Source organism: Rattus norvegicus, chromosome 1 (genome assembly GCF_021556685.1).
Source record: "Rattus norvegicus strain SHRSP/BbbUtx chromosome 1, alternate assembly SHRSP_T2T, whole genome shotgun sequence".
In the NCBI taxonomy this organism is placed as follows: Eukaryota; Metazoa; Chordata; class Mammalia; order Rodentia; family Muridae; genus Rattus; species Rattus norvegicus.
Window position 1 is genome coordinate 122,607,683 of NC_141534.1, and position 22,766 is coordinate 122,630,448.

The window sequence follows — 22,766 nt, forward strand, 5'->3', positions numbered from 1 at the left end:
TCTTCAGAAAATTGGGTGGTTGGGGATTTAGCTCAGTGGTAGAGCCCTTGCCTAAGAAGCACAAGGCGCTGGGTTCGGTCCCCAGCTCTGGAAAAAAAAAGAACCAAAAAAAAAAAAAAAAAAAAAAAAAAAGGCAAGTGCCACCAAGCCTGGATGGTTGCTTTTTAAGGGGTTGGGGATTTAGCTCAGTGATAGAGTGCTTGCCTAGCAAGCGCAAGGCCCTGGGTTCAGTCCCCAGCTTCAAAAAAAAAAAAAAAAAAAAAAAAAGGTAAAGACCTAGAAAATTGGCCATTGTACTACCTGAGGACACAGCTATATCACTCTTTGCATATACCCAAAAGATGCTCCAACATATAACAAGGAGACATGTTCCATTATATTCATAGTAGCCTTATTTATTTAACCTGGAAAAAAACCAAATATCCTTCAATAGAGGAATGGGTACAGAAAATGGGGTACATTTAAACAAGGGAGTAGTGTTCAAATATTAAAAACAATGGTTTCATGAAATTCATAGGTAAATGGATAGAATTAGAAAATATCATCCTGAGTGATTTAACCCAATCACAAAGAGCACACATGGTATGTACTCACTGATAAGTTATTAGCCCAAAAGCTCCCAATACCCAAGATATAATTCACAGACTGCATGAAGCTCAAGAAGAAGGAAGACCAAAATGTGGATGTTTCAGTACTTCTTACAAAATGCTCAAGGAAGGAAATACTGAGAAAAAGTGTAGATCAGAGACTGAAGGAAGGCCATCTAGAGAATGCTCCACTTGGGGATCACTCCCATATACAGACACCAAACCCAGCCACTATTGAAGATGCCAGTAAGTGCTTGCTTACAGTAGCCTGATACAGATGTTTCCTCAGAGGCTCTGCCAGAGCCTGAAGTGTAGAGGATGCTCATAGCTAACCACTGGACTGAGAACAGGGTCCCCAATGGAAAAGTTAGAGAAAGGACTGAAGGGTCTGAAGTGGTTTGCAATCCACAGCAAGAACAACCAGAACCCAAGAACTCCTAGAAATTAAACCACCAACCAATGCGTACACATGTATGGACCCGTGGCTATGGTTGTATAAGAAGCAGAGTATAGTCTTGTCAGACATCTATGGTACAAGGGACCCTTAGTCCGGGGAAGACTCAATTTCATAGTGTAGGTAAGTGCTAGGATAGGTAGACAGGTATGCGTGAGTAGGGAAGCACTTTCTTAGAAGCAAGGGAATGGAGGATGGGATAGGGAATGTCCAGAGGGGAAACCAGGAAAGGGGATAACATTTGAAATGTCAATAAATAAATATCCAATTAAAAAAAGAAAAGAAACAGGAATCTAGAGGATAATTAAATAATATTGTATAGCATAATAAATATAATATAATACAATATAATATAATATACCATAATAGTTTAGCATATTATATTGTAATATATTATTGCATAATTAATACTAGATTCAAACAGGACAATCAACACTTCTTAACCTTTAGTCCAAGTTTAAAGGAATCTAAGCACACATTTAAAAAAAATACCTGCATTTTGAACATCATACCTTAAATTAATATATAGTTTAGAAAACCAATTGACATGCGCAAACAGAAATAAGATGATAATATGGAGGGAAAAGTATGGGAAATGATAAGTGAAAGGAATGCAGAGAGTAAATCAGACTATAAAGAGCATATGGCTCTACAATCACATCAAAATAAAAGAAAAAAGAAAAAAAAAACATGTTACCATAGTGTATACTCAATCAACTTATGAAGAAATGCAAACACTGAGACAAGGTATCACTATGTAACCTTATCTGTATCACTATGTAAACTAAGCAAAATTTGGAAATTTTAGTTTTTTCTACAACTAAAAGCAATTTAGTTTTTTTTTTTTTAAGTCAGGTCCATTAAGCATTTAAGTGAGGCTTAATTTAGGCTTTAAAAATATTGTTTCACCTATTAGATTGGCTATTATTTACTAAGTCATTGAAACTTAGTAAAGACAAGTCTATGAAAATTAGCACTATCCTTACACCACTCTACTGGCTTAACCCAGAAAATATTTGCAGGCAACTTCAAAATATTGACAGAAACCAAAGGCATATAAAGATGATGATCTAATATTATTATACCTAGAAAACTATAAGCAGAAACTCAAAAATATTATCATACTTACATAATAATACACATCATCAACATCATCACATTTAGAAGCAAAACACATTTTTGTAAACTCCATAAACCACTATGATATTTAAATAGAAAAAATCATTGCTACAAAGATCTTACATCTAAAATCTCCATGTACATAGATAAAAACCTAAGAAAGTTACTGACTACTATATATACCATGAAAATGTATGTCTTATTATATGCTGCTGTGGAACTCGGATAGCAGATTAGCAATGAGTGATCACAGAGTTCTTTAATCACAGTAGATATTGATAATATAATGAAATAAAACATCTCATTTTAAAATACTTCATACTACAATCCTTTAATACATCTGTTCGCATAATGGGGACCTCCAACTATCAAATTGTTTTCAATGCTACTTCATAACTATATTTATGCTACTGTTATGAGTTGTAATGTAAGATAGCTGTGCTTGCCAATGTTCTTGGGTGACCCCTGTGATAGGTTTGTTCAACCCACAAAGGGGTTGGGACCCATAGGTTGAGGACCATTTATGTAACTAGTACAAGAAAAGATATTCTTTTTGTGCCTTCTATATTTAAATTCACCAAAGGTTTTCTAGATGAATCTAGACCTGTACAGTAGGCTATGTGGTAGAAAACCATCTGCTAAAATCCAAATGACCCAAGATTTATGCAACTATTTATGGGGGCATAGTTTAATAATTAGCCTTAATTGTTCTTAAACATAAGAACAGATTACTTGTTTCAAAACTATGGTCTGTAAATCTACAGTTTTACAAATTTTTGTGGTCCTTAACACAAACTGACAAATTGTACTGGTGTCTGACTAGAGTCATGACCACTCTAACCTCAGAAAATGTTAACATTAGAGACTAATTAAAAAACACTAATTTAACTCTGCAGTTAAAACAAGAAGAACACAGCATGTAAAATAAATGAGCACTATAAAATAACCCAGACCACACCTCAGGATTAGCTAAAATGTAATAATAATGTAATGAGTAAGGAGATATGGGTTATACTACAAATTTATGAGTTTAAAAACAATCCATGTGATGTTCTGTAATAAGCTATATTCTGTCTTACATTATAACCTTGATTTCAGTGATCCAGCTGGAGTTACCAGTTGCATTTTTCCATTGAGAATTCTTACTAGCACCTATTAAATAATGTATTAGTAAACAGTGCAAACATTCAAAGAAATATTATATAACTCTGATCTCTACAGACACCTGACATGCACATATACACATGAAGACATACCCATACAGTTAAAAAAATCTTAACACTTATTTTCATTCTTACAACTATTAAAACAGGTTGAAAAATGCAGACAATTTTCAAATGAACTGGCAGCTTATTGTCTAGAAACACACAACTAATGTTTAAAATTAGCACTGCTTCACATTACTTTATTTAGTTTAAGGAGAAAAACAAAACAAAAAAAAACAAATTTAGAATAAACTAGAATCACTTTGAAACCATGAGATTTTACTCTATTCTGGAATGTGATATTAATAAAAACATGATGCCACATACTCTACAAGACAACATCACTATGGCTCTCCTTATCAATGCAAAGGCATTTCTTAATCCACTCCATTACAAAGGCACCAAAGTCTCCTGTAGGAGTATTGGAGAAAAAGTAAACCACAGAAACTCATATTTCTGCCCTAGACAGAGACCAGTAATATTAGCAAAATTAGCACTCAGAGTTTCTCTTCTAGAAAACACCACTGTGTCAAATAATCTTCCCCATTACCTGCCTAAATCTGAGTTTCTTATTCAAAGAAGGAGGAAGCCATCTAACAAATGATAAATCTGGTGTAAAGAGATTAAATCAGTCAACAATTTTTGGTATAATCCAAAGTATCATAAGCAAGTTTATATACATTAGCTATACAACCCACTTAGAAAAGTTTCTTCTATTTGCAAATTAAAATATGAATAAAAGATAATATGCAACAAACAATATGGGAGTCCAAGATATAATGTAAAGAGAAGAATTGAACGTTTCAGGCAATTACTTGCCAAGAGCAGGTCATTTCTATTCCTTGGAAGTCTTCTATGCAAGTTGTACGATAAGAAAGGTAAAATAATACTCCAGAGACAATAAATATATAATGGTATTTGGGAGATTCTGTAGATGAAACCTCTTCATAAAAGCATATTTGATGTGTATGTCAATATGTTTACCACCTAGAAGAGTACATAAAACAGGACTGTAAGTGAAAAAAGTAACAAGTTACAAGCTTTCCAATAAATAGAAATCATCCTCAAGATTTTACAAGAATTCCATTGAAGCATCTTCTAGTTCTGAAGGCAATGAAAAATAATATATAAAATGATTGTTATAATTTTCCTTACTTATTACTTACTATACATATACTTTAATTTTTGAACCTATTTCAAATACAGGATCATAGCTAGCAAATAATAGATTAAAATATGCACTATATTCAATAATATTTTATGGAAATATGTTATAAAAATCCAAAATCCCAACATCAGGTACGATGCATGGTATCATTTATTGCTTGCAACCTAATATGCATAGTGAACTCCCTCTATCTGAAAAAAAAGAAAAAGAAAATAGACATCTATTTTATCAGAAGTCCTAAAAGTTTCTTACACAACTTCTGCTGTGATCCTGCCTATTGTCATGCTTCTTAAGATGTTAATTTTAGACTTACCCTCTGAAAGAATAAGACACTAATGAATGGTTTCTTTTAAAGTGGCCTTACTCATGGTGTTTTGTCATAGGAATGAAAATGTAACTAAGAGAGAATTCGGTACCAAAAGTGAAGTATTGCTCTGAGAGGCTTACCGCACTGTGTTTTAAAATAATTTTGTAAAGATTTAAAAATTGGAACTTGGAAAATAGTTGGATGCTATAAGCAGGATTTAATAAGCCATCCAGGTAGAAATTTGGAAGATAATAGTTCAGAAGGCAATGGGAGCTATGGAACTCTATCAAAAGTTTTCACAGGAGAAACAATATAAGTAACTAGGCTAGAGACCTTATCATGTTATTTTAGCAAACAATCTGGTTATTTTCCCTTTCTCCTAAGAATCTGCCTGTGACAAAATTGACACAAAATTAGATTAATTTTCTTCGCTGAAGAGGTTTGAGGACAGCCTGACACAGGGTCTGTCACTTGGTTATTATTGATAACTCTAATATAGGCTTGTAATAAGAAATAACAAGCAAGACGAAAATTAAAATGAAAACATACAATTTGGAGAGAGAATGGACACCACAAAATTTAATATTGGAGCTAAGGCTTATACTTAAAAGATTAGAAGAGTTATGGAGGGAATGGAGTAAAGGGTATAATACCCTCAGTACAAGAATCTACCAAGTTAATCCTGCCACTTGTGAAAAAAAGGCCAAGGAATATTCTATTTTTAATAAGCAAAAACAAATCTAAATTTATGAAATATAATTCAAAGAAGGGGCCAAATTTTACATTAAGCCAGCAGCTGAACTAGGGAGTGTCAGACATATGGATGTGGCTTTAGAATCATGAGAATGCAAGAGTGAATTGGTCATAGAATTTTCCTCCTTTGTTATGGAAAGCAGCACTGGAGTCCCTACAGTTCTGGGAGGCCTTGGCATGAAGCTGTGAAAGTGAGACCCCTTGGTCTGTCTGCTAAGCAGAGCTACAGGCAGGGAGAGAAATTAGACCAAGAGAAAGAGGTATGCTTCATTCAACAAGAATGGCAAGAGAAAGGCATGTACACACTTTGATGTAAGACATGAAATTATAGAGTTTGGACTTTGCTGGGATTCACTCTTTGACACAGTATTTCCTTACTATGCCTTCATTCCTCTACTTCTGGAAAGGTCATATATATTTTTGTAGAACTGTGTATTAGAAATGTATAAGATATGTTTATGCATTTATAAGCCTTAAAAGAATGCCTTGAGTTTCATATGAAGCTTAGACTTTTAACCTGTGAACACTGTCAAAGTCTATGAGGCGATTTGAAGTAGAAGTAATTTTGAATTTTCTTATTCCCAGAAGCTTTTGCAGGCTACGGATGGGAATTCAAAGTTTGAGTAAGAATGGTCCCTGCAGGCTGATATATTTGAATTCTTTGTTTCTGTTAATCCCACCAGGCAACAATAAAACCATTACCACAATATTTCAGCTAAATCTTTATTAAATACTCACCAGGAAGAGGAGCCCTGGCCAGGGTATCACAGCAAATTACATTATTGAGGAATTTTAAAGGGAAAACCCACAAAAAAACTGTGTACTTCCTGCCTTTGTCCAATTAGGGGAGAGGATACATTTGATATATTTTCTGTCTCAGTACCTCCTGCCTACATGTGACCCAGCATATACTGTGCAGTTGTTTAGTTGGAAAAATCAATACTGTTTACAGGAGCAGAAAAAAAAAGAAAAAACTTCTGACTTGTTATCATGTATAAACAGCCCTCAGCATTTCAGGAACTTATCTGCCCTTGGACAAGTTTGGCTTACATGTTAGAAGCATTTTATAGATTTCTTAAACAGAGTAACTTAAATTGAAAATATAACTTTAGCCATTACATGCTCAGTTGGTAGAACTGTTTAGAAACTATTGGGATGTATGTTGTTTTGGGGAGTTGTATCACTGGCAGTAAGCTTCTATGATTCAAAACTCTAAGCCATTCTGAGATACCTCTGCATTTTCCAAGTACATCTAGATATGAGATCTCAGCTACTACCCCAGTACCATGCCTGCCTGCATTCTGCCAAGCTACATTCCACAATGATCCTGTACTAACCATCTGAACTGTAAATCCTCAGTAAACTATGGCCATTGTAAGTTCCCATGGTCATGATGGTTTATTCATGGCAATGGAAAAGTAACTAAATCCCTATGGACAAGAAAAAACATTTTCAAGTATAAAATTTATGACATGCTATCTTATAATATCAAAATTATTTTATTAAAATATAGTTGATAAATATATTGACCACTGTCCGTTTTTATAAAGAAAAAATTTAAATATTTTGTTTGTTTTATTTTATACATACAGGTTTGCTCTGGCTGTCCTGGAACTCTATAGCCCAGGTTGGACTTGAACTCAGTGATCCTATTGTCTATGCTGCATGAGTGCTGGGATTAAAACAAGTGCCAACACTCCCTGTTAAGTAATTACTAATAATTAATGTGGACAAATAAATATCATGTGCCTTCATGACCTATAGCACATGATTTTTGGTCTTTGTTTTTAAAAGAGATAAGTGAAAAGAAATTTAAGCATGTTTGAAAACACTTAAAGAATTATATTCTTTCACCATATAAAAGGCTATTAGCAATTTCTTTTCACCTCAAGAACTGTGTACTATGCAATATGACTAGCAATATATAGAAACATGCACATGAAATTATAACCAATTTCAACTGCCTTGTGTTACATGTAATAAATGTAATGCCTTATTACCTTTTTTTGACATATATCTATACCCTTTCAGTTCTTCACTTCAGTTCTGCCTCCTAAATTTCCTCTATTAATTTACAATAGGTTTATTCTTAAACATTAATTGATAATTAGAAAATTTAAATTTATTGAATATACAAATAAAAGATTGTGCGCTATGTAGATACTATCACCTTTTTATTGTTGAGATGGAGAGAAGCGGTTTCACTGTTGTCAAGGTGACCTCAAACATGCAGTCCTCCTGTGTTTTCTCTTAAGTAGAACAGACTACAGTTGGACAACGCTATTCCTGAATTAGAGAAAAATAACATTCTATAGAAGTAATAATAAATATAATAAATCAAATGTTATGAAATGCTTGGGTAGAAACTGAAACAAAATTGTGAAGCAATTCTTTCTTCTATAAAATTGACAATCATTTTGTAATCTAGTATACACTATGTTTAATGAAATTGAAATAGGATATATTTATCCTCAAGTATTATAATCATATTATAGTTAATATACTACTAGGTACATATTTACAAGTAGTACAACCAAAGTATTGATGCATGACAGCTTTTTTAAATAACAAGGTCTGCACATAGTAAATACTCTGATATGGAAGTGACAGGCTATAATCATCTAAAAATATGACTTATTTTTTGAGAGAAGCTTTCTAGATGCAGCCTAGACTATTCTTGAATTAAAAATCTAACTGCATTATCTTCTGTGAATCTAAATTTCCATGCAATCACAAACAGACTGAACTTACTTCTTATATTGAAAACCATTTGGGAAATTTAAAAAAGTGAAAGAAAATTGGTATATATTATGCCAGAATATATCCAGAAAGTTGTTGACTGACATGCACAACATCATAAGAAGTACTGAGATTGTTACATTTTTAAGTATTTATTATTTATCTGCTATTGCTACTTTTATACATAGTATTTCTCTGTATCCAAGCCTAATCTATAATGCAATATATACCCCCAGACTATCCTAAAATTGTAAGTGTTCCTTCAAGCTCAGCATTCTGAACACTGGGATTAAAGATGGAAGCCACTATGTCATGTGGTTACATAGTTTAAAATGGCCTTAAAATCTTGTGATCATTCCAAATCAACTTCCTGAGTACTGGGAATATGGGGATCAGCTCTGATCTCAAGCTCTAAAATATAAAATTTTACCTTGAGCTAGAAATACAATAGTTGAGTTGTTAGAGCAGTTTTCCAGCCTGAGGGAAACTGTGAATTTGAATGCCAGAACCACATAAATGTGTGGCTGTAATACATGACTGTAATCCCAGAATCCTCCTAAAATAGGATTGGGGGATCAAAAGTAAAATGGTGATTCCCTGCTACATAATTCATTAAAGGACAGCTTAGGACATATAAGAATATCCTCTAAAATAAGTAAGTATAATTTTGATCAGTAAAAAAAGACTTACTTGATGAACTAGCTAGTAAATTTTCAATTTTTAATTTTTTACAATAAAAATACTTCATTTAATTAACACTACTAGGATTTCAATATTTAATATTTATTTTATATATTTGAGCACACTATTGCTATCTTCAGACACGTGAGAAGAAGGCATCTACTAATGGTTGTGAGCTATCCTGTGGTTGCTGAGAACTGAAATCAAAACTTCTGGAAAAGTAGTCAGTACTTTTAACCTCTGAGCCTTCCTGCCATTCCATGATTTCACTGTAAAACTGGTTTATTTTTTCCTTCAGCTTTACATGGTTTGAATATCAATTTGTTCGTATATGGGTCAACTTTCTGTAGCATTGCTGTTTTTATATCAAACCATAAATATCATACATCTCTCAAGGCACACAAAACCTGAACATGTAGCAGATTTGTCTATACACACATCACAACATTTATTTAAAAGTTTTGCATTTGGTCACCAGTTTGTCTGCTCCTCTAAAGAGCCCAGAGTTTGAAGGCCTCCCTGGAGTTCTACTGCATTTGGGCAATAGGGAAGGGGACTTCCCAAAGAACTGCAGGAGCTGGTAACCCCCAAAACTCCAGCAGACTCAGGATCTATCCCTACCCCCACCAAACTCCATCTCTCCCTTACAGCCTTCACCTTCCTCTGGACCAAATCACCAGCCTCTGTGTTGCTATAAAGATGCCACAGTCTATGGTTTAGTCCCTGGAAGCTCTGGTTGTTTGACATTTTTAATAAAAATGGAATAAAAAATATCCCACACTCTGAAGGCCTCCCAGGATTTCTGCTGCATGCAGGACAATAGGTATAGAACCCTCCCCCCTCCCCCAAAAAAAAACAAAAACAAAAAACAAAAACAAAACAAAAAAAAAACAAAACAAAAAACAAAAAAAAAAAAAAAAAAAACCAAATGCAGCAGCTAGAATACCCAAGGAGCCCAGGAAGATTAGGGAAACATCACGCTTTCCAAACCTCCACACAAACCCCAAACCCTTTCCAGCTTTGGCTTTCAGATGGGACAAATCACCAGCTTGTCTGTTCCTCTGAAGATCCAACAGCCTAATGTCCTTCTTCATGTCTTGCTGCGTGCAGAAAAACTGACCCAACAGTCTGAAGTCCTCATAAGAGAATAGCTACACCCAGGAAAACATCTTGACTGCTCATCTAAAGACCCAACAGTCGGAAGGACTCCCAGGAGATCTACTGTACACAGAGTAATAGATTATCAGCTTATCTGTTTTGAAGAGCTCCCAGAAGATCAGCAGCATGCATGGCAGCTTGCCTGTCCCCCTGAAGCCCACACAGTCTGAAGACTTCACATGGTATTAGAGCCAGGGTCACAGGCCTCTCAGCAACTCAGCAATAGAGGAGGCAAGCTTCAGAAGAGACACCCAGGCCACCTAACATCACAGATAACTAAATGTCAAGAGGCAAATTCAAGACCATAATCACCAGAGGCCAAAATACTTTGGCACCATAATAACCTAATTATCCCATCACAGCAAGACCTGCATACACACCTGAAAACAAGGATTCTAGCCTAAAACCCTATTCATAAAGATAATAGATTCCTATAAGGAGGATATAAATAACTGACTGAAAGAACTACAGGAAAACACACGTAAAAATGTAGAAGCCCTTAAAGTGGAAACAAATAAATCCCTGAAAGTAATATAGAAAAAAAAAAAAACACAATCAAACAGGTGGAGGAATTCAACAAACATGTGTTAGAACTAAAAGTGGAAGTAGAAAAAATGAAGAAAGCACATATGGAGACAACTCTGGAATTGGAAAATCTAGAAAAAAGTCAGGATATATATCACCAATAGAATGCAAGAGATAGAAGAAAGAATCTCAGATGTAGAAGATACCCTAGAAGATATTGGCACCATGCTTAAAGACAATTCAAAACAGAAAAAATCTCCTAACTCAAAATATCCAGGAAATCAAGGACACAAAGTAAAGACCAACTCTAAAAATAATAGGAATAGAGGAGAAGAAAAAATTGCAGCTTAAAGGACTCAAGAACATCTTCAACAAAATCAGAGAAGAAAAGTTCCCCAACCTATAAAAAAAAAAAAAAAAGAAGAGAGAGATGGCCATAAATGTACAAGAGGCATATAGAACAACATGTAAATTGGAGCTGAAAAGGAAGTCCCTTTGTCACATAATAATCAAAACGTTAAATGAATAGAGCAAAGAAAGAATATTAAATTCGGTAAGGGGAAAAAGCCAAGTAATGTGCCAACCCAGGCTACTATACCCAGCAAAACTCCCAATCAGTCTAGATGGAGAAACCAAAATATTCCAAGACAAACAAAATTCAAATGTTATCTATTTAACATTCCAGCCCTACAAATTTCCCTCAGTTGCTGTCTCCAAGAAAGACATCTTGTCCTGGAAGACTGAAAATGTCTCAGTGTGTAATGATGAATATCTTTATCCAAAACAAATGGAACTAGTAAATTAGCTGGCACCATGATCATACAATGTGAAAAAACAGTGTTAAGTCACTTTTAATCAGAAGAGATAAAAATGGACCCTTCAAACTAATTAATAAACCATTCATCATTAATGTACTATAAGCCAAAACAAAAATTTAATCATCTCCCAGCAAAAGCAAAAGGAAAGATTCATATATGAATAATGTCACCTACTATAACAAACATAACAGAAACTAACAATCATTTGTCTTTAATATTTCTCAACATCAACAGACTCAATTCTCCAATAAAAAGAAATAACCTAACAGACTAGATACACAAACAGGACCCAGTATGTTGCTGCATACAATAAAGACACCTCAATAATAAAGACAGAAACTACTTCAGAGTAAAAGGCTGGACAAAAAGTCTCCAAAGAAAATGGTCCTAGAAAAAAGCGGGAGTTACCATCCTAATATTGGCTAAGCTAGACTCTCAACCAAATGTTATCAAACATGATGGGGAAGGGAACTTTATAATCATCAAAGGAAAAATATTCCAAAAGAAATTCTCGACTTTGAACATCTATTCCTCAAATATAAGGGCACATACATTCATAACAGAAACTTTACTGGAACCCAAAACAAACATTAAACTTCAAACCATAAAAGTGGGAGACTTTAACCCCCAATTGTGCAGGTCATTGAAACAGAAAATAACAAGCAAAAGAGTGAATTAATAGAGGTTATGAAACGAATAGGCTGAACAGATATTATAGAACATTTCACACTAAAATAAAAGGATATACCATCTTCTCTTCACCTCATGGTAACTTCTCCACAACTGACAATATAACTGGTCACAAAAAAGCCTAAAGTGCATTATATCAGATTACCACACACTAAGGCTAGATTTCAATAACAACAAAAACAACAGAAAACACACATACCTATGAAAACTGAACATCTCTCTACTCAATGATAACTAGGTCAGGGGAAAAATGGAGAAATAAAATATTGCATGAAACAATGAAAATGATGATACAGCATAAACAAAATTATGGTACACAATGAAAACAGTGGTAAGAGGAAAATTAATAGCACTAAGTGCTCTGGTAAAGAAATCAAAGATATCATAAACAAGCAACTTAACAGCACAACTGAAAGCCCTAGAACAAAAAGAGGCAAACACACCGAAGCGGAGTAGAGGGTAGGAAAAAGTCAAATTCAGGGCCAAAAAAAAAAAAAAATCAAAAGGATAGATAAACTCCCAAGTAAAGCTAACTAAAGAGCACTGAGATAGTACCCAAGTTAACAAGATGAGAAATGAAAAGGAAGACAAAACAAGAGAAAGTGTAGACATTAAAAAACACCCACCAGGTTCAACTGTAAAACCCTATACTCCACCAGACTGAAAAAAGCTAGATAAAATGGATGATTTTTCTAGGCAGGAAACATGTACCAAAGTTAAGTTGAGAGCATATAACTATCTAAATAGGAACATATCTCCTAAGGAAATAACAGAAGTCATTAAAACTTCTGAGCCTTAGTGCAGAATTCTACCATCCCTTCAGAGAAAAGCTAATACGAACACTCCTCAAACTATTCCATAAAAGAAAAACAAAAGAAACATTATGTAATTCATTCTATGATGACACAATTATTCTGCTACATAAACTTCAAACAAATGTTGTTTATCAACACTGATTTAAACAATATAAACCTCACAAACCTAAACCAAAACACATCAAAACCATCATTGAGGATGATCAAGTAGGCTTCATCCAGGAATTCAAGGTTTGTTCAATATACCAAAATCCATTAACATAACACACTATATAAATAAGCTGAAAGGAAAAAAATTGCATGATCATCCTATTAGATGCTAAAAAAGGGTTTGACAAAATATAACACCCGTTCAAGTTAAAAGTATTGGACAGATCAGTAATTCCAGGCCCATACCTAAACACACACATGCACCACTGTGTTCATAGCAGCCTTATTTATAATAGCCAGAAGCTGGAAAGAACCCAGATGCCCTTCAACAGAGGAATGGATACAGAAAATGTGATATATCTACAGAATGGAATACTACTTAGCTATCAAAAACAATGACTTTATTAAATTCACAGGCAAATGGATGGAACTGGAAAGTATCATCCTGAGTGAGGTAACCCAATCACAGAAAAACACACATGGTATGCAATCATTGATAAGTGGATATTAGCCCAAATGCTCAAATTACCCTAGATGCACAGAACACATGATCTCAAGAAGGAAGACCAAAATGTGAATGCTTCACTCCTTCTTTAAAAAGGGGAACAAGAATACCCTAGGTAGGGAACAGGGTGGCAAAGTTTAGAACAGAGGCTGAAGGAACACGCATTCAGAGCCTGCTCCACGTGTGGCCCATACATATACAGCCACAAAGCTAGATAAGATGGATAAAGCAAAGAAGTGCAGGCTGGCAGGAACTGGATGTAGATCTCGAGAGAGAGAGACACAGCCAGAATATGGCAAATACATAGGCGAATGCCAGCAGCAAACCACTGAACTGAGAACAGGACCCCTCTTGAAGGAATCAGAGAAAGGACTGAAGGAGCTTGAAGGGGCCTGAGACCCCATATGAACAACAATGCCAACCAACCAGAGCTTCCAGGGACTAAGCCACTCGCCAAAGATTATACATGGACTGACCCTGGGTTCCAAATGCATAGGTAGCAATGAATAGCCTAGCAAGAGCACCAGTGGAAGGGGAAGCCCTTGGTCCTGCCAAGACTGAACCCCCAGTGAACGTGATTGTTGGGGGGAGGGCGGTAATGGGTGGAGGATTGAGAGGGGAACACCCATAGAGATGGGAAGGGGGAGGGGTTAGGGGGATGTTGGCCTGGAAACTGTGAAAGAGAATAACAACAATTGAAATTCAAATAAGAAATACCAAAGTTAATAAAGGTGGAGGGGAAAAAAAAAGAAAAACAAAACAACAAAAAAGAGAAATATACAGCAAACCAACAATCAATATCAAATTACATGAAACAATCCTGGTAAATCAAAGACAAGACAAGGATACCCATTATTGCCATATCTATTCAGCATAATACTCGAAATTGTAACTACAGCAATAAGACAACAAAATAAGATCAAGGGAATAGAAACTGATAAAGAAGAAGTCAAGGTATCACTATTTACAGATGATATGATCGTATACATAATCAATTCCCAAAATTCTACCAGAGAACATATACAGCTGATACACAACTTCAGCAAAGTAACTGGATATAAAATTAACTCAAACAAGTCAGTAGCCTTCCTTTATACAAATGACAAATGGGTTGAAAAAGATACTAAAGAAACAACACCCTCATAATAGTCATAAATAATATAAAATGTTTCGTGTTAACTCTCTCCAAACAAGTTAAAGATCTGTATGACAGGAATTTTAAGTCTTTCAGGAAAAAAAAGCCTACCAAAAGAAATCTACAGATTCAATGGAATTCTCATCAAAATTCCAACAAAATTCTTCAAAGACATGGAAAGAGCAATTCTCAATTTCATATGAAAAAAAAAAAACAGGATAGGGAAAAAAATTCTTAACAAGTAAGGACCTTCAGGGGCAATAATCATTTTTTTACCTCAAGCTATTCTACAGAGAAATCATGATAAAAACTACAGGGTATTCGTACAAAGGCAGACAGATTGATCAATGGAATAGAATTAATTCCCAGAAATAAAACCACACATTTTAGGACACTTGATCTTTGACAAAGAATCCAAATTTATATAATGGGAAAAAAAGAAAGCATCTGCAGTAAATGGTGCTAGCCTAACTGGCAATCAGCATGAAGAAAAATGAAAATAGGTTCATATTTGTCACTTTGCATAAAGCTCAAGTTCAAGTGGATCAAGGACCTCAAGATAAAACAAGATACACTGAATCTAATAGGAGAGAAAGTGGGAAGAGCCGCAGTGTTTTTGGCATGGGGGAAAATTTCCTAAACAGAACTCCAATGACATAGGTTCTAAGATCAAGAAATGATAAATGGGACCATATAAAACAGAAAAGCTTTTATAAGACAAAGGACCCTGTCAATAGGACAAAATGACAACCTACTGATTGGGAAAAGATCTTTAAAAACACTAAATCTAGTATCCAATATAAATAAAGAACTCAAGAAGTTAGACTCCAAAGAAACAAATATTCCTTTGTAAAAATGAGTATAGAACAGAATTCAAACAGAGGAATCTGGAATAGCTGAGGAACACTTAAGAAAATGTTCAAAATTCTTAGTGATCACTAAGATTTCCACTTAGTGGAAACCTTACAGCAATCAGAATGGCTAAGTTCAAAAACTCAGGTGACAGCACAGGTTGGAGAGCATGTGGAGAAAAAGGAACAGTCCTGCATGGATGGTGGGATTGCAAACTGGTACAACCATTCTGGAAATTAATCTGGAAGTTCCTCTGAAAACTGGAAATATATCTACCTGAAGACCCAGATATATATATGCCCACTTGGGCATATACCCAGAAGAGGCCCCACCATATGTTCCACTATGTAAACAACCCAGATTTCTTACAACAGTAGAATGGATACAGAAAATGTGGTTCACTTACACAATGCAATACTATGCAGCTATTAAGAATGTAAACATCATGAATTTTGCAGAAAAATGAATGGAACTAAAAATTGTCATCATGAGAGAGGTAGCTCAGACACAAAAGTACTTGCATGGTATGTACTCAGTAATATATGGATATTAGCAAAAATTACAGACTACCCAGAATACAATCTACAAAACACAAGTTTCACAATGTGGAGTGCCAAGTGAGGATGGTTAAATCCCACTTGGGAGGAAGAATGCAATCATTGGGGGCAAAGTGAGGTACGTGGGTGGGAGCGGGAACAGACAGAGGTAAAGCAGAACGTGATCATATATTGTGGGTGGATCAGGAGTGAAGCAAGAGTGCCAGCAGAAAGAATGGAACCAGGAAAGTGCAGGAGGTCAAAAGTGGGGGGAACTTCTAGAATGTACCAGAGACTGGAGAGATGAGAGACTCGCTGGACTCAAAGGAAAGGACCTTAGATGCAATGCTCAGCAGTGGGGAGAGAGAATTTGTAGGTTTCTCCTCAAGTAGAAAGACTGGGCATCAATGGAGTGATGGAGTTACCATCAAAAACTCTTGACCCAAAATTGTCCATGTCTAAAAGAACTGCAGGGACAAAATTTCAGAAGAGACAGAGGAAAAGGATGTCCAGTGAGAGGCCCAAATTGGGAAACAGCTCACGGGGAGGCTTATAAGCCTGAGAATATAACTGATGCTATGGTGTGCTTACAGACAGGAGCCTACCATGGCTCCCCTCTGAATGACCCAACAAGCACCTGAGTCAGATGCAAATACTTACACCCAATTGATGGACAAAAGCTAGGTTCCCTTGTGTTTGAATAGGAAAAATGTTGGAAGACACTATGAAGGAGAGAAAACTCAGGAAGACCAGCTCTGTCAATTAACATAGATCCCCCATGATCTCTCAGACACTGAGCCACCAACCAGATAGCATACAGTAGCTGATACAATGCCCCCAACACATACACAGCACTGGACTGTCTGGGCTGACCTCAGTAAGAGAAGACACAGCTAACTTCAGGAGATTTGAGGCTGCAGGGATTTGGGAGTTCTGGTGGGATAATCATAGGGGGTACATCTTTTAACAGGGGTGAGGATAAATGTGATGAGGAACTGTCAGAGGTGGACCACTAGGTGAGGGATAACAACTGGATTGTAAAATGATTAAAGGATAACAATAAAAGTTAATTTATGTCCATATGTCCTATATACAAGTGTAGTGCCCATGGAAACTACAAAATAGCACAGACTCTTAACTACTACACCATCTCTCCAGCCCGCTTGATGTGTTATTTATAATTTGTTACTTCTATTTTATGTACACGAGTACTTTTCTTGCAAGGATGTGCATGCCTTTATCAGAAGACAAGAGAGCATAAAGTTATCATGGAATTGGTGTTACAAGTTATTGTGAACTTTCATATATGCTGGGAACCAAAGCCTATATTGTGTGCAAGAGCAACATATGCTCTTAACAGGTATTTCATACCTCTAGTCGCAGCTTATCAATTATCCTTAAAACATCAATAGAAACATAATTTTTGTTTGCTTCTTTGTGTCAGAGACATACTAAGTAGCCATGTTGTACTTATTCTCACCTTGCCGATTTAGCCTTAGTGTTGCGATTACAAATACAAAATATAATACTCTACTGATCTTCAATTCCTATAGCATTCAATTAGAATTCTATAAAGCATCCAATCTAGTCAGGTTGAAGTCAAAGAACATTTTGCCTTCATATGATAAAGTTTGATTATATTTCTAATATCCATACTAATTCATTATTCCACATCAATACCATTTCATCAGCTATCAATTATTCAATTAAAATGTTTTACCTTTGATACCACCTATGATAGTCACTAGAATGACATAATATTAACATAAAATAAGGAACACTCACAAGTCAGTGGTAACAAAGAGCTGTCCGGTTGAATTTAAGGCCCATTGAAGAGTGGAGAATTTACAGGTACTAACATGTGCACATACGTGTGTATCTTACTTACATATAGGTATATTACAATATACATCTATGTAAATATGCATGTGTATACATATGTATATATGCACATATATTATAATAAAACATATATTGATGAGAACAGATAGATCTGCAGAGTGAGTTTCAGGACAGTGTGAAGTACACAGAGATAAACTATCTTGAAAAATAAAAAAATAGAAAAAGAAATAATAATTGCCATATAATTCAGTTATATCACTCCTAGTCTTATAGTCATATATTCACGTACATACTCACACACCACACACATATATATTATGTGTATAATGTGGGGAGGGGCTATGCTTTGTGTGTATGTATAGTTAGAAAGATTATATTTAACAATGCATTAAAGGACACCAATCTTGTATCAATCCCATACACACTGTTCTTGTTAAATATGAACTATCCCAGACAATTTTGAAAGCAGTATGGGTAGTGGTGGTGAATACCTTAATCACAGCACTCAGGAGTCCAACTATCAGCAGATTAGTGGTGGTTAACACCTTAATCACTGCACTCAGGTCAGGGGCAAGTAGATACCTGAGTAAAAGTCCATCCATTTCTAAAGAGAGAGTTCCAGAATATCCAATGATACACCGAGTAAATGTACAACTGCTATATGACTCAGTTATATTAGTCCTGGACATATACCCAAAGGACTTTATGTACTACTATAAAGAATATATACACATCTCTGTTCATCGCTGCTCTATCCCTAATAACTAGGAAGTGGAACTTAGACATTCATAAACAGTTGAATGACAAGAGATAATTATTATACAAATACTATGGAAGATTAGTGCTAAATAAAATCTTAATCTTGTAACTGATAAATGGAAAGGATATGAAGAAGACCAAGTAAGGTAAACATAGTTTTCCCCTACATGAATCCTAGCTTCAGATCTCATTTCTTGCATTGAATATTTAGCATGGAACACAATTAAAAAGTCTCAGAAAGGAAAGGTCATTTAAAAAGTGATATGTTAAGAGCTAGGGCAAAGTGTGCAGTATTAATAATAAATTCTGAAGTGTAATTCTGGTGAGGGAATCGCTTAATCAGAGAAAAATGTTCGAGTATAAAAACATCAGGTTTAAGACGGTACATAAAGCCATGTAGAAGCCAATTTATCTTGTAGCACTTTATACAAACATATCAAGGGATAGTAGCGTACAAGATGGGGCCAGGATACTAAGACATAAACAGTTAAGTGGGACTTAAGGGTAAAAGAAGAGTTGGGGATAGTCAACAGACTAATGATTCATGAAAAAAATATATTTAAAAAACAGTAATCTGTAAGAGTTAAAATTTAACTACTTTGTGTGAAAGAACAATGCTCCCATTAGATGGGGATTGCTAAATGTTAAGATCAGGACAAGATATATGATATATCCTGAACAGTTAAGACTCAGGAAGATCTCAGAGGTATCTAATCCAACACAGACTATTACATTGTCCTTAGTAAACCACCATAATCACATGGAAGGACCTTACGTCAAAAAGTAACATGTACTTCGGTTGATGGACATAGATATCAGTATCAAAAGAACCATGAAATTTCTCTTTTCTTGCTAGTATTATTGAGCTAAAATGATAAAAGTCATGAAATAACTCAAAGTTTATTATTAGTCAGAATGTCTCCAGAACTCTAAAACAACAGAAAGTCATTGTCATTTCCCCCAGTTACACACAACTACTTTTTAACACTCTATCACATATAAGGCCTAATAGAAATCCATCTAAAAACAAGGAAACTTTCTACATGCTAGCTACCTTCCTTGGTGTTCTGCTCTAAGCTGCTAGGGGAAAAAAGACATCAACTATCCCAACTAATAGAAGACCCTGTATGTTACAGTACTGATCTTCAAAAGCAGCACGAAAAGAAGTCTGTTATACAAGAGGCAACTTGATGCCAGGCAATGGAATCCTCCTCAAAAGCCAACAAAAGTGGAAGTCCTAAGTCCTAGGATACAAATGTCACTGGGAAGAGAACTGTGTGATTATTGTTCAGAGGTAGGGGGAAAGTAAAGGAAAAACATTAACTTAATTCAAAGCAGCGGGGTTGGGGATTTAGCTCAGTGGTAGAGCGCTTGCCTAGCAAGCGCAAGGCCCTGGGTTTGGTCCCCAGCTCCGAAAAAAAAAAAAAAAAAAAGAAAAAAAACTTAATTCAAAGCAGCTTTGATTATCTAAAAAGATAAAGCCAGTCAAAATCTCACAATAGATTGACTATATAGATTATCTTCTAACCCCAATGCTTCCAAAGGTTACTGGCAGAGGATAATTGTTGGAAGAAGGGGAATAAAGACTTTTGGAGTAAACACTAGTAGATTTCCCATGCTCTCGTGGAAGATAGCACACCCATTCACTTTAAAGTCTTTGGACCCTATATATCCATCTATCTCTCGTGTCTATCCCACCTATATTTAATTACCACAGTAATTGATCCTGTCCTGAACTTAAACTGTACTGTTTTATTGTTTGCTTTTGTTCCTCCTTTATTCTCTTTCCCTTTCCACCTCTGTCCTGTTTTCCTCTAGCGCTGGTAATCAGAGTCCTTGTGCCTCACCCTCTCAAGACAGGAGAGTTTTTCATAATATGATTGCAAAGCTGTACCTCTAAACTTCAGCAACTCCCTGCAGTTATCACTGCTATTTTCATTGCTCCTCTACGTTCTTCATTTCCAAAACTGTTATTTTTGTTTTAATCTTATATTCATTGTGTTAATATACCTTTACACTTTGAAGTAGTAAATAAGAGATGACCTTTGTATATTCAATTATTATTCTGTTTTCCTATTTAGGAGAGGCCTATGGCAGTCTTCTAAGCGATTACTGTATAGGAGGTCTGAGGAGATGGTTTCCCTTTATAATTAAAAGTGATTAAATACCTTAATTCCAAAAAGGAAACAACAAAAATGCTATGATAGAATAAGTTAAGAATACATACTGCTATAGGGCCTCTGGGAACCGGAAGATAGGGTCACTCAAGCCGCAGGTCCCCTGGGGTCCAGACAGCGCCCAGATCTGAAGGGACCTGATCAAAACCTCCCTGCACCCAAATCCAGTGGGAGGGAGAGCTAAACCTTCAGAGGAGCAGACACGCCTGGGAAAACAGAAGAGACTACACTCTGCCCACATTTCTGACTCTAGAGGAAAACACCTACGCCATCTGGGACCCTGGTATACCAGAGCCCCTGGAAAAGGTAATGCAGGCCCTCCTGGTTGCCACCCTCATTGAGAGCTCAAAAGCAGCCCCCAAGGAGCAAATTCAGCTGTAGGACCAATTTTTCTTCTCCAAGCAACCTGCCTGGTGGACCCAGGACACAGGTCCCCAGGAACAGCTGAAGACCAGTAGACAGGTTAGACTACATGCCCAAAAGCAAAACTCTGTTCCAATAACTGGATGAAAGAAAACAGGGAAACAGGGCTACAGCACTCCTGACACACAGGCCTATAAGGACAGTCTAGCCACTGTGAGAAATGTTAGAACAAGGTAACACCAGAGACAACCTGATGGAGAGAGGCAAGCACAGGAACCCAAGCCACATAAACCAAGACCACATGGCAACATCAGAGCCAAATTCTCCCACCAAAGCAAACACTGAATATCCAAACACACCAGAAAAGCAAGATCTAGATTTATAATCACATTTGATCAAGATGTTGGAGGACTTCAAGAAAGACATAAAGAATTCCCTTAGAGAAACGCAGGAAAACATAAATAAACAAGTAGAGGCCTATAGAGAGGAATCACAAAAATCCCTGAAAGAATTATAGAAAAACACAATCAAACAGGTCAAGGAATTAAAAATGGAAATAGAAGCAATAAAGAAACACCAAAGGGAGACAACCCTGGATATAGAAAAACAAAGGAAGAGACAAGGAGCTGTAGATACAAGCATCACCAACAGAATGCAAGAGATAGAAGAGAGAATCACAGGAGCAGAAGATTCTAAAGAAATCGATACAACTGTCAATGATAATGTAAAGCAGAAAAAGCTGCTGGTCCAAAACATACAGGAGATCCAGGACTCAATGAGAAGATCAAACCTAAGGATAATAGGTATAGAAGAGAGTGAAGACTCCCAGCTCAAAGGACCAGTAAATATCTTCAACAAAATCATAGAAGAAAACTTCCCTAACCTAAAGAAAGTGATGCCTCGGGGTTGGGGATTTAGCTCAGCGGTAGAGCGCTTGCCTAGCACGCCCAAGGCCCTGGGTTCGGCCCCAGCTCTGAAAAAATAAAATAAAAAAGAGATGCCCATAAACATACAAGAAGCCTACAGAACTACAAATAGATTGGACCAGAAAAGAAACACCTCCCGACACATAATAGTCAAAACACCAAATGCACAAAACAAAGAATACTAAAAGCAGTAAGGGAAAAAGGTCAAGTAACATATAAAGGCAGACCTATCAGGATCACACTGGACTTCTCACCAGAGACTATGAAAGTCAGAAGATCCTAGACAAATGTCTTACAGACCCTAGGAGAACATAAATGCCAGCCCAGGTTACTGTATCCTGCAAAACTCTCAATTAACATAGATGGAGAAACCAAGATATTCCATGACAAAACCAAATTTACACAATATCTTTCTACAAATCCAGCACTACAAAGGATAATAAATGGTAAAGCCCAACATAAGGAGGCAAGCTACACCCTAGAAAACAGCAAGGTACTTATT

General features: G+C 35.9%; 1 long non-coding RNA gene across 7 annotated transcripts in view; it reads right to left on the reverse strand.

Moving 5' to 3' along the window:
* Positions 1-377: 377 nt before the first annotated feature.
* Positions 378-22,766, reverse strand: part of LOC148007676 (uncharacterized) — a 42,415-nt gene continuing 20,026 nt past the window's right edge. For 2 of the 7 annotated variants that reach the window (XR_015646434.1, XR_015646430.1), the window contains 2 exons: positions 7,764-7,879; positions 1,500-4,352 (listed from right to left, as the gene is read on the reverse strand). This is a non-coding gene — a long non-coding RNA (uncharacterized LOC148007676). Of the gene's footprint in view, positions 4,353-7,763; positions 7,880-22,766 lie in introns of all 7 variants that reach the window. The other 5 variants (XR_015646436.1, XR_015646435.1, XR_015646431.1 and 2 more) reach the window with 4 other exon arrangements.